This window comes from Balaenoptera acutorostrata, chromosome 2 (assembly GCF_949987535.1).
Source record: "Balaenoptera acutorostrata chromosome 2, mBalAcu1.1, whole genome shotgun sequence".
Classification (NCBI taxonomy): Eukaryota; Metazoa; Chordata; class Mammalia; order Artiodactyla; family Balaenopteridae; genus Balaenoptera; species Balaenoptera acutorostrata.
This window is the reverse complement of record NC_080065.1, coordinates 105978906-105990150: the sequence shown is the minus strand read 5'-3', so window position 1 is coordinate 105990150 and position 11245 is coordinate 105978906. Positions and strand designations below refer to the sequence as shown.

The following is an 11245-nucleotide window of genomic DNA, read 5'->3' as shown; positions in this document are numbered from 1 at the left end:
TCCAGCATTAATTGTTTGTAGATTTTTTGATGATGGCCATTCTGACTGGTGTGAGGTGATACATCATTTTGGTTTTGATTTGCATTTCTCTAATAATTAGTGATGTTGAGCATCTTTTCATGTGTTTGTTGGCCATCTGTATGTCTTCTTTGGAGAAATGTCTATTTCAGCCTTCTGCCCATTTTTTGATTGGGTTGTTTGTTGTTTTGATTTTGAGCTGCGTGAGCTGTTTGTATATTTTGGAGATTAATCCCTTGTCAGTTGCTTTGTTTACAAATATTTTCTGCCATTCTGAGGGTTGTCTTTTTGTCTTGTTTATGGTTTCCTTTGCTGTGCAAAAGCTTTTAAGTTTAATTAGGTCCCATTTCTTTATTTTTATTTTCATTACTGTAGGAGGTGGGTCAGAAAACATCTTCTGTGATTTATGTCAGAGTGTTCTGCCTATGTTTTCCTGTAAGTGTTTTATAGTGTCCGGCCTTACATTTAGGTCTTTAATCCATTTTGAGTTTTTTTGTGTGTATGGTGTTAGGGAGTGTTGTAATTTCATTCTTTTACATGTAGCTGTCCAGTTTTCCCAGCACCACTTGTTGAAGAGATTTTCTTTTCTCCATTGTATATTCTTGCCTCCTTTTTCATAGATAAGGTGACCATAAGTGCGTGGGTTTATCTCTGGGCTTTCTATCCTGTTCCACTGATGTATATTTCTGTTTTTGTGCCAGTACCATACTGTCTTGATTACTGTAGCTTTATAGTATAGTCTGAAGTCAGGGAGCCTGATTCCTCCAGCTCCGTTTCTTCTTTTTCAAGATTGCTTTGGCTATTTGGGGACTTTTGTGTTTCCATACAAACTGTAAAATTTTCTGTTCTAATTCTGTGAAAAATGCCACTGATAATTTGATAGGGATTGCATTGAATCTGTAGATTGCTTTTAGTAGTATAGTTATTATCACAATATTGATTCTTCCAATCCAAGAACATGGTATATCTCTCCTTCTGTTTGTGTCATTTTTGATTTCTTTCATCAGTATCTTATAGTTTTCTGAGTACAGGTCTTTTGCCTCCTTAGGTATTTATTCCTGGGTATTTTATTCTTTTTGTTGCAATGGTAAATGGGATTGTTTCCTTAATTTCTCTTTCTGATCTTTCATTGCTAGTGTATAGGAATTTCACATCAGGAAGTGTTTTAATATAGCCACTATGAAAAACAGTTTGGAGGTTCCTCAAGTAATTAAAAATAGAACTGCCATATGATCCAGCAATTGCATTTCTGGGTGTATATCCAAAGAGAACAAAATCATTATGTTGAAGAGACATCTGCAGTGTCATGGTCATTGCAGCATTATTTCATAGTCAAGACATGGAAACAACCTAAGTGTTGACAGCTAAATGGATAAACAAATTGTGATACACACACATACACATCAGAATATTATTCAGCCATGAATAATTGAACATTGAATTCATGAGTATTTCATGAATAATTGAACTTCTTTCAATTGATATGTCTGTGAGTTTCATTTATATTGTTGTACGTGGATTTTGATTTTGATTCTCATTGTTACATACTATGATTATGGACATATACCACAGTTTATTTATCCATTCTAGTATTGATAGGCATTAATAGTGTAGTTGGCAGTTTTGGCCTATTATAAACAGTGATGTTATAAACATTCTAGTTCCTATACTTTTGTAATCCATCTATGTATTAGGTGTACACCTAAGAAGGAAGGAAGAAAATAGAGAACAAAATTATATAGTTCTAAAATTAAATGACTTTAAAATATAAATAATAGACGATAGACTCACACATGACCATCTAAGCAAATAATCTGAAATATTTTCCATTAGATATCACACATGGCTCTACTGATGTTCAAAGAGAGAAAATTTAACCAAATAGACTTAAATGAAATTAAACACATCTTTGTCTGTCTTTGATGATTCAAATGTACCCTGGAAGGACCTTACATATATAAATAAAAGTTGTTAACTTTGGACTGTCACAGTGGTGAAAGACTGTTTAGAATAGATCAGCTTAAGCAGATTGCATTATATAAACTGAAAAAATCCAACTCTGGGGAAATTTTTTAGAGTATTTAAAGTTTTGCCTTTTCATCTTTATTTTCATTTGAGAAAACTTTTTTTTCTGAAAACAATTGGCTCTGAAAAGTATCTTTTAATAAAGATTTTTAAAAACTTTTTTCTAAACCTCTAACCCATAAAAAAACTCACTGAATTACAATATGCTGCATTAATTTCCATCTATTGTTCATTTAAAACACAGTGGATTTTCTTAAACTAAACATACTGTGTAACCAGCACTGAGATCCAGAAATAGGTCATTACTATACTACAGTAGTATACGATCTGCAGTTGCTGAATCCATGGATGCAGAACTGTGTATAAGGAGGAACCACATAGAAGGAGGGCCAATTATAAGTTATACTCAGATCTTCAACTGTGTGGAGGGTTGTTCAACAACTCTCTCATTGTTCGAGGGTCAACTGTACATTGTGATTCAGCTTCTCCTTCTGCCAGATTCTGCCTTTCTCACATTCTTCCAGGTGAACTTCCTAAGAGCATTGTCCATTAACTTTCCCATTAAAAATCCCCATTTTCAGGAAACCCGATCTAAGATAGTACCAGCACAAATCCCAGAACATCCATATGGAGAACTATTAGGCTTGCTAAGGAATGAGGAAAACTATGTGCTGCCATTGCTGCAGGATTTGGCTAATATGTACCAATATAGCATGAGGAGACAAGAGTAGATGCACAGGATTGTATATGTTGAGGATGCTGAATGAAGGGGAACAGAACAAAAAAGAAAGTTGGGGATGGGGGAGTTTATCAATATGGGTGATAGTCCTGTGAAATAGAATTTAACACTCTGGCATCTACAGTGGGAGATCATGCTATTCTCTCCTAGGATAGCTATTAGAAACATGTAAAAAAAAATAGTGACACAAAATAAATTAGGTAGGAATGTCGGAGTTATCAGGGCTGATGATGGAAAAAGGATTCCAAGATTCAGAAAGAGACGTAGGTAGGATATATTACATAAAGCTGGATAAACAGCTGACAGTATTTCATGTGAAGGCCTAGAGGACATGCCAGGTGACAGTACTAAGCAAGTAACTGGTGAAAGGGGAACAAAAATTGTTTAGGAGCTCAGGGATGGCTGTTCTCTCTAGGCTATGAATGACAGTAAAAGATGCTGTTTTAGGACTGGGAATCCTGATAGCAATTAATTTGATTGCATCTCAAAATAACAAAGAGGAGATGGTAGTGCTTAGCAATCAAAAGCAAGGTAAGTGCAATGATCACAACGAGCAACAAGATCTGTGTGGCAGATGAGGAAGCTTGACTCACAGTGAGATATAGAAATGGTTAACAGGATATGTTAGTCCTTACAGAAATCTGAATATGCAGCAAGCAAGCATTTTGCATAATATGTACAATCAAAATAAATAAAAATAAATGATGAGGCAGAGGGAAGCTGCCCATTAAAAAGCTGCCCACAATTTTTTCCCCCTAGATTCCAGATGTGATCTGATTCTCAGACCATGAACCCATTGACTGGAAGAGAGGCCTATGATGAAAGATCATTTTTCACTGTGACAAATGTATAACAGTAATTCCCCTGTACTTTACCTAGGTGACCCCTGAACTTTAATTCAGGTGCCTCAGCACTGGGAAAAGGGAAATGTCCAGATCATTCAAGGGTTGATGTAAACATGAACATAGTGAGGAAGAAATTCCATATATTAAAAGGAACAAAATAGAATGTCTAGAACCCAAAATACGTTATGTGCAGATTAAACACCACAGAAAAAATATCAGTGAGCTTAAAGACATAACAATAGAAATTATCCATACAGATATATTTACCTTTGGTGAAATATGGGATGGTACTAAGAACTCTAACAATAGTGTTACTAGAGTTCCAGGAAGGAGGTTTACAGGAATTGAATAAATAATGGCTAATATTTTCCAAATTTGTTCAAAATTATAAGGCTGCATGTCCTAGAAGCTCAAAAAATTCTAATCAAGAAAAAGAAAAGCAAAGGCACATAATTCAAATTTTATAAAATCATTGTTAAAGAGAAAATTTTAAAAGCAGTCAGAGAAAAGAGAGATTAAATGCAGGGGAATAACCATAAGAAAGTTGTTGACTTTTTATCGGAAACAATGCAAACCAGAATATTTTGGAACAACATCTTTAAAATGTTGAAAAAAGGTCTGTCAACCTAAAATTCTATATCCAGAAAAAATATTCTTCAGAAATGAAGCTAAAATAAAAATATGTTCAGGAAAAGAAAACCTTGGAGAACTCATCACCCAAAGATCTGCACAAGAAGAAAATTTATAGTAAATTTCTTCAGGCTGAAGAAAGAGTAAACCAGAGTTTTACTAAGAAATAAAAAATACTGTGAATAGTCACTATGTAGGTAAATTTTTTAAAAATTCCTTCATTTTTAAATTTCTTTAAAGTGTATTTTATTGTTTAAATTATAAAATAATATATTTGTGGGGTTTATGACATATGAAGATGTAGATTATTTGACAATAAAAGTATAAATAAGAGGAGGGCATAATAGAAATATACTGTTATACATTTCTTACATTAAAACTCAAGAGGCATAATATTACTTGAAGAAAGACTGTGATAAGATGCATATTGCAAACCCTAGAGCTCCTACTGCATAAACGTAAAAGTTATAGCTAGTAAGACCATGGTAAAGAAAAATTGAATATTGAAAATATTTAAATAGTCATAAAAAATGCAGGGACGGAGAGCAAAAAATATATGGGACACGTCCTCCTCAGCATCATGGCCACCCTCAGACCTCTCATGAAGCCAAAGATCAAAAAGAGAACCAACAAATCCATCCAGCACCAGTCAGACCGATATGTCATAATTAAGAACTGGCAGAAGCCCAGGGGCATGACAATAGGGTGTGCAGGAGATTCAGGGGCCAGATTTTGATGTCCAACTTTGGTTACTGGAACAACAAGAAAACAAAGCACTTGCTGACCAGTGACTTCTGAAAGTCTCTGTCCACAATGTCAAGGAGCTTGAAATGCTGCTGATCTGGAACATATATTACTGGGCTGTGATTTCTCACATCGTCTCCTCTAAGAACCACAGAGCCATTGTGGAAAGAGCAGCCTAGCCGGCTGTCAGTCACCAATCCCAATGCCAGGCTGCACAGCGAAGAAAATGAAGAGGCAGCTTGTGTGCACATTGTATTCGTGTTAATAAAACCATAAAACTCAAAAAAGTATACGTATGGGACAAATTGAAAACAAATAGCTGGATGGTACACTTAGAAACAACCATGTAAATCATTAGATTAATTATAAATGCTCTAAACTTTCTTAAAAAAAGCCAAAGAATATTACACTGGATTTAAGAGCTAAATCCAATTTTATATCATCTGGAGGAAGTGCATTTTAAATATGGAGTTACAGATAGTCCAACAGTAAGAGAATGGGAAAATATACAGAGAAGTCCTCACAACCAGGAATATTGACAAAGATGAGAAGGGGAATTTCATAAAAATAAAAGTGTCAATTCTGAATCCCTGTGAACCTAGTACCAGAGATTCATAAATCTATGAAGCAAAAACTGCAAAAAATCTGCAAACAAAATTAGACAAATCCACATTATAGTTGAAATTTCTGCAGAAAATTACTAAGGATATAAAAGATGTGAATAAAATATCAACCAGCAGGACATACCTGAAATTTATAGAATAATTCACTGAACAATGGAACATACAAAGTCTTTTTAAAGAGCACATTCAACAGGTGGAACAAAAAATAAAATTAATTAATGAATAACTGAAAAAAAAGAAAGTGAACAGTTGTTTGGGACACCTTCCATCTGATTTCACATTAAATGGAGGCATATTGTGGAAATGAATCCTTAATGGTTATCCAGACTTTAAAAGTGCTCACATCAGTTATTAAAGCTAATAGGAACAATTTCAGTTTAAAAGCAGGACTTCCTGTCCACTTAATAGTACAGTAGTATTGACTACATTACTGGGAAATGCCCTATGTCTAATTTTCCATTCCTTAACTGGAGGAGAATATTGTCTCGAATGCAGATGCCTCAGATACCTTGTAATTTTATGTAACCAATTTCAATGGACTTTATGCCATTTTTAGCTTGTCACCTATGTGTGATTATCCCAGAAAACAATCTCTTTTCCCCCAAACTCACTATTTATGTACTTCTTATGTTTAAACTAATTACTGAACCTTAGTACTTCCCCATTGAAGAATGGGCTTATAAGTATACTGCCTCATGATTATATGATTTTTAGACTAGATGGTTTATTTGGTAGATTTCCTAGCATCATCTCCCTGGGCTCTAAGTTATTTAATACATTAATTTTGGGCAGTTCATCATGATGAACTGATGGTGTTAATTTTTTATTATAGCCTATTTAGTAGTTTTATCCTCTAAGATCACAAAGATTTTCTTTGATATTTTCTTAAACAAATTGTGGTATAGCCAAACAATAAAAAGAAACAAACTACTAGACACACAGCATTGACGAATCTCAAAAAATGTGCTGAGCTACCTAGGACACAAAAGAACACATACCATATGAACCCATGTATATACTATTACAGAAGAGGTAAACCTAATCTATAGTAATCTCTGGCCTAGGCAACAACTGATAACATATCAGTTGTTGCCTAGGCCAGAGGTGAGGGTGGGTAAAATGCAAATGGATACAAGGAAAATTTGGGGGGTGATGGAAATATTCTGTATCCTGATGGGGTTGATGATCATATGGGTGTATACATTTGACAAGCTCATCAAACTGCAAACTTAAAATAGGTGCTTTTTTATTGCATGTAAGTCACACCTCAATAAAGTTAATAAGGAAAACCAAACAGAAAACTATTGTGTAGGGAGAAGAATGGAAGCAGGGAGACTAGCTAAAGTGCTGTGAATAATCTGAGCAATGATGGTTGAAACAGTAGAAATGGAAAACAAGAAGATAAATTTAGGATATGTTTTGAAGGCAAATTTTACGTGATACGTGGATAATTTATATGTGTACATTTGGGAGTGGGGATTCTGATGGACAGTGAGAAATAAGGAAAAATCCCTGAAAGTTTGGCTTAAAAAATTGGATAGTGTTATTTATTCAGAACAGTTAATCTGAGAAAAGAGTTTGGTAATTGAGTTCTATGGAGAATCAAGAGTACTATTTTGGCTGTGTTAATTTTAAGATGCTTTTTAAAAAACCTGTGGACAAATATCCAGCAGGGTGTTGGGTATATGATTCTGGAGTTCTAGGGCATGTTTGAATCTTAAGGTACAGATGTGGAAGTGATAGCGGACAAGTTCTATTTAAAGCCATAGGCTTGAAAAAATGTCACCTAGAGAGCCCAGGACATTTAGTGGTGGAGGAGGAGAAAAGGACCAGCGAAGGAGACTGTGATGAAGCAGCTAACAATGCAGGCACTCAGTTACAAGCACATGGGGTCCTAGACATTAAGAGATGAGAGAGTTTTGTGAAGAAAAGTGAGCAGTTATGTTGAAAGCAATGGAAAGGTCTGGTTAAGGAAAGAACGGTGACCACTGGATAAATTTGTGTGTGTGTGACCCTGACAAGATCTTTTTCTGGAATAGAAGGGGTGGAAACTTGATTGGACTGGATGTAGAAGATCATATTGACATGACTCTATATTTGTCAAGAAAACGTACAATGAATTGGGAAGGAATGGAAGAGTGGTGGGAAGATGATTCAGGTCAAAGTCATGGGAGGTTTTATTTGATTTGATTTGAAAAAAACCAGTATTAGTGCTTGTTTGTATGCTGATGGTAATATTCCATCAAGAACTGAGAATTGGTTGAAGCAGGAGAGGGGGTGTTTGAGGAAAGTCTTTGAGAAAACATGGGATGCAAACCCCAAGTGGAGGAATTCGTATTTAATACCATGCTTCATTTTGGGATACATAGCATTATGCTAAGAGACTGTATTGATGTCATTGCGCTCTATGCTTTAATACTCAATTTAGAACTAAAAAAGAAGACTTAGCAAAATAAGATTTGGTTCAAGTTAAGATTTGGTTAACATTCTGTGATTTCTTTTTTGGTTTGGAACACACAATTTTCCCAGTTTTGCCTATCCTTCAGGAATATCTTGCCTTCATTAGATAACTACTCTAAAGTTAAAATGAAAAGAGAGCATTTTCTAAAGGTTATACTATTTAAGGTTGTATTTATTGAAGGAAAAAAACTTCTAAACAGTTTTATCCTGTTGGAAAAAATAGTTTCACCTGAGCCACAAATGAGACTGGAAACAAAAGACAGAATCTGAGAATTTGTTTGCAGGGTCTTCTGTTCAAAAGAATACCGTCCTTGAAAAACCTGCAGCCATAGTAACAGCCATTCCCAGTCCTGTGATCTACAGAGCATAGAACCCTGTTAGGTGTCACAAAATTATACACCATTGCACGCCAGTCACTAGTGAAAGGTTGAATTTTTTTTTTCTTTTTTGGTTGCTTTGGGTCTTGGTTGCTGTGTGCAGGCTTTTTCTAGTTGTGGCAAGCGGGGGCTACTCTTTGTTGCAGTGCGCGGGCTTCTCATTGTGGTGGCTTCTCTTGTTGCGGAGCACAGGTTCTAAGTGCACAGCCCTCAGTAGTTGCAGCACATGGGCTCAGGAGTTGTGGCTCGTGGGCTCTAGAGAGCAGGCTCAGTAGTTATGGCACATGGGCTTAGTTGCTCCGAGACATGGGGCATCTTCCCGGACCAGGGATTGAACCTGTGTCCCTTGCATTGGCAGGCGGACTCAACCACTGGGCCACCAGGGAAGTCCGAAATGTTGACTTTTTATTGTCAGTTCTTGAACAGCCACTAATAATCATTCGGAGCTAAAGACACTCTTCATCTAATGTGGTGAATGGAGCTAATGAAATACTTAAGGGCCAGAGCAAGAAGTGAGGAAAAAAGCTGTGACTTTAAAATCCCCAGAAACAAAGGATGTCTTACAAATGAGAAGAAAACTTGAGACTGTGAAAGCCTGAGGTCGGGTCTCAGGAAAAAAGAAAGTGAAAAAAGCAGATTATTTTCCCAAATACTGGCATTTAAGCTGCTAGTACTTCCACGGGGGTGACCACCAAGATCGTGAGAGGATCTCCTACTCTTGCTGGTAGATCTGCGGAGCTTGGGCTATCCCCTCACTCCTTCTCCTACCTCCTTCAAACATAGATAATAACACTAAAACAGGTGTATCAGCGAGGATCCTTTAGGTGCAAGTCACTGAATAAATGAAAAGTGGCTTCAACAGCGAGAATAATTCGCTACCTCCCATAACAGGAAGTCCCAAGGTCGGCGCTATCAGAGTTGGTTACCTCCTCAGCTCCATGATGTGAGGGCTCCTGGTCACTCTCTCTGGGAGTCTCTTGACTTTCCCCTTTTGGGCACAAAAAGAATACAAGTAGGTCCTAACATAGAGGCCTCACGTGGCAGTGTCAAAGGCAGGAACAAGCGAGTCCCTATTTTATTTCTCCTTTTTTAATTATGAGGAAAACAATCCCAGAGGCCTCTCACTAGACTTTCCTCTTTGTCTTGTTTTTCTAATACTTGACCATGTGTAACAAATCACTGATAAGGGAAATGAAATTATAATGGCTGGCATAGACTGATGAGCATCTACCCCTGGGGGTAGGGAAGCCCCTTAAAGATACACAAAAAACTAGTTCCTAAATAGAGCTGGCTTTCTGCCAGCAGAGCAGAAAGGATAACTGTGACCGCTGAGAAGAGAGGGCAATGCATGCGCAGTGATGAGCAGAGTGGCTGGTGCCCAAATGCATTTAGTAAATATTAGCTGCTATTGTTGTCCTATCAAGCCGCTCTTCTGGGAAACACAATAGAAGACCCCAGCCTCAGACCCCAGCCTCACACCCCAGACTACGTATTCTGACCTCCATCCAATCTTTCATCAAATAGTACAGTTAACCCCTTAGCTGTAGCTTTACTTTCTTTCCTTGACTGTAAATCCTTTTCCCTTGTCGTCCTGTTTGTCTCAAAAAGTGGTAGCTAATGAGTTGTCTGCCTCCAGCCTCATCGATTTTCAAAAATTTTGCATATTGTAGCCAAACTGATCTTTCTTTTTTAAACTTTTTTTTTAAAATTTATTTATTTATTTTTATTTTTGACTGTGTTGGGTCTTCGTTTCTGTGCGAGGGCTTTCTCTAGTTGCGGCAAGCGGGGGCCACTCTTCATCGCGGTGCGCGGGCCTCTCACTATCGCAGCCTCACTTGTTGCGGAGCACAGGCTCCAGACGCGCAGGCTCAGTAACTGTGGCTCACGGGCCCAGTTGCTCCGCGGCATGTGAGATCTTCCCAGACCAGAGCTCGAACCCGTGTCCCCTGCAGTGGCAGGCAGACTCTCAACCACTGCGCCACCAGGGAAGCCCCAAACTGATCTTTCTAAAGGCAGAACTAATCATGTCACCATCTTCCTTAAGAGCTTATCACAGTTCCTCATTGCATTACATCTGAAGGTTGACCTCTTCAGGATCATGTCCATGTAGTTGTTCTTCAGTGCAGGTGGAGGGAGGCTCTCTGTCCTTCAGCTCTGCCGTATGGAACATGCAGTCCCCTTGGTGCAGGAGGAGAGAAACAGAAGACTCCCAAGTAGGGTCTCCATTGCCCACAAAGAGTGGGGTGCCCAGCCCATCTGTAAGGGGCTGAGAAGCACCATCTGGCATTCACCCGGAAGGGGAGGAGGACATACTTTTAGGGAACACTATTGTAATAGATCCAGAGATGTGCCTCCCGGATCCCCCTTCAAGGAAGGGCTTGCTGCCCAATTTCAGAGAACTTGTCTGTCTCAGTGGCTGAGAGCTGCCTTGTCTGAGGTCACGACTTTCCTGGGGTAGCCCACTTGTAACTGAGTGAGGCAGAGGGATAAAGACATGGCCGTTTTGGCCCATGCATATAACTCCGAGAGGCACTGCTCACTTGAGGACTCCCTGCTGGGGTGGCCAGGGCTTCCTTGTGCTTGCTTCACAGTTGACTTCTTCCTCTTCTCTATCCTGTTTCACCATTTCTTTCATAGGCTTTGATCCTTTATGAACATCTTGTACCGCATACTCTACATGGTATCTGCTTCTGGAAATTACAACCTGCAACAACTAGTAATTTCTAGCAGAAAGTCCTTTAACCCTCAACTCTCTTTTCTGCCTCAATGATCATTATCTAAGTT

At 38.0% G+C, this 11245-nt stretch overlaps 1 pseudogene; it reads left to right on the top strand.

The window, feature by feature from the left end:
* The first annotated feature begins 4837 nt into the window (after positions 1–4837).
* Positions 4838–5277, top strand: LOC130707175 (60S ribosomal protein L32-like; annotated as a pseudogene).
* Positions 5278–11245: the final 5968 nt, after the last annotated feature.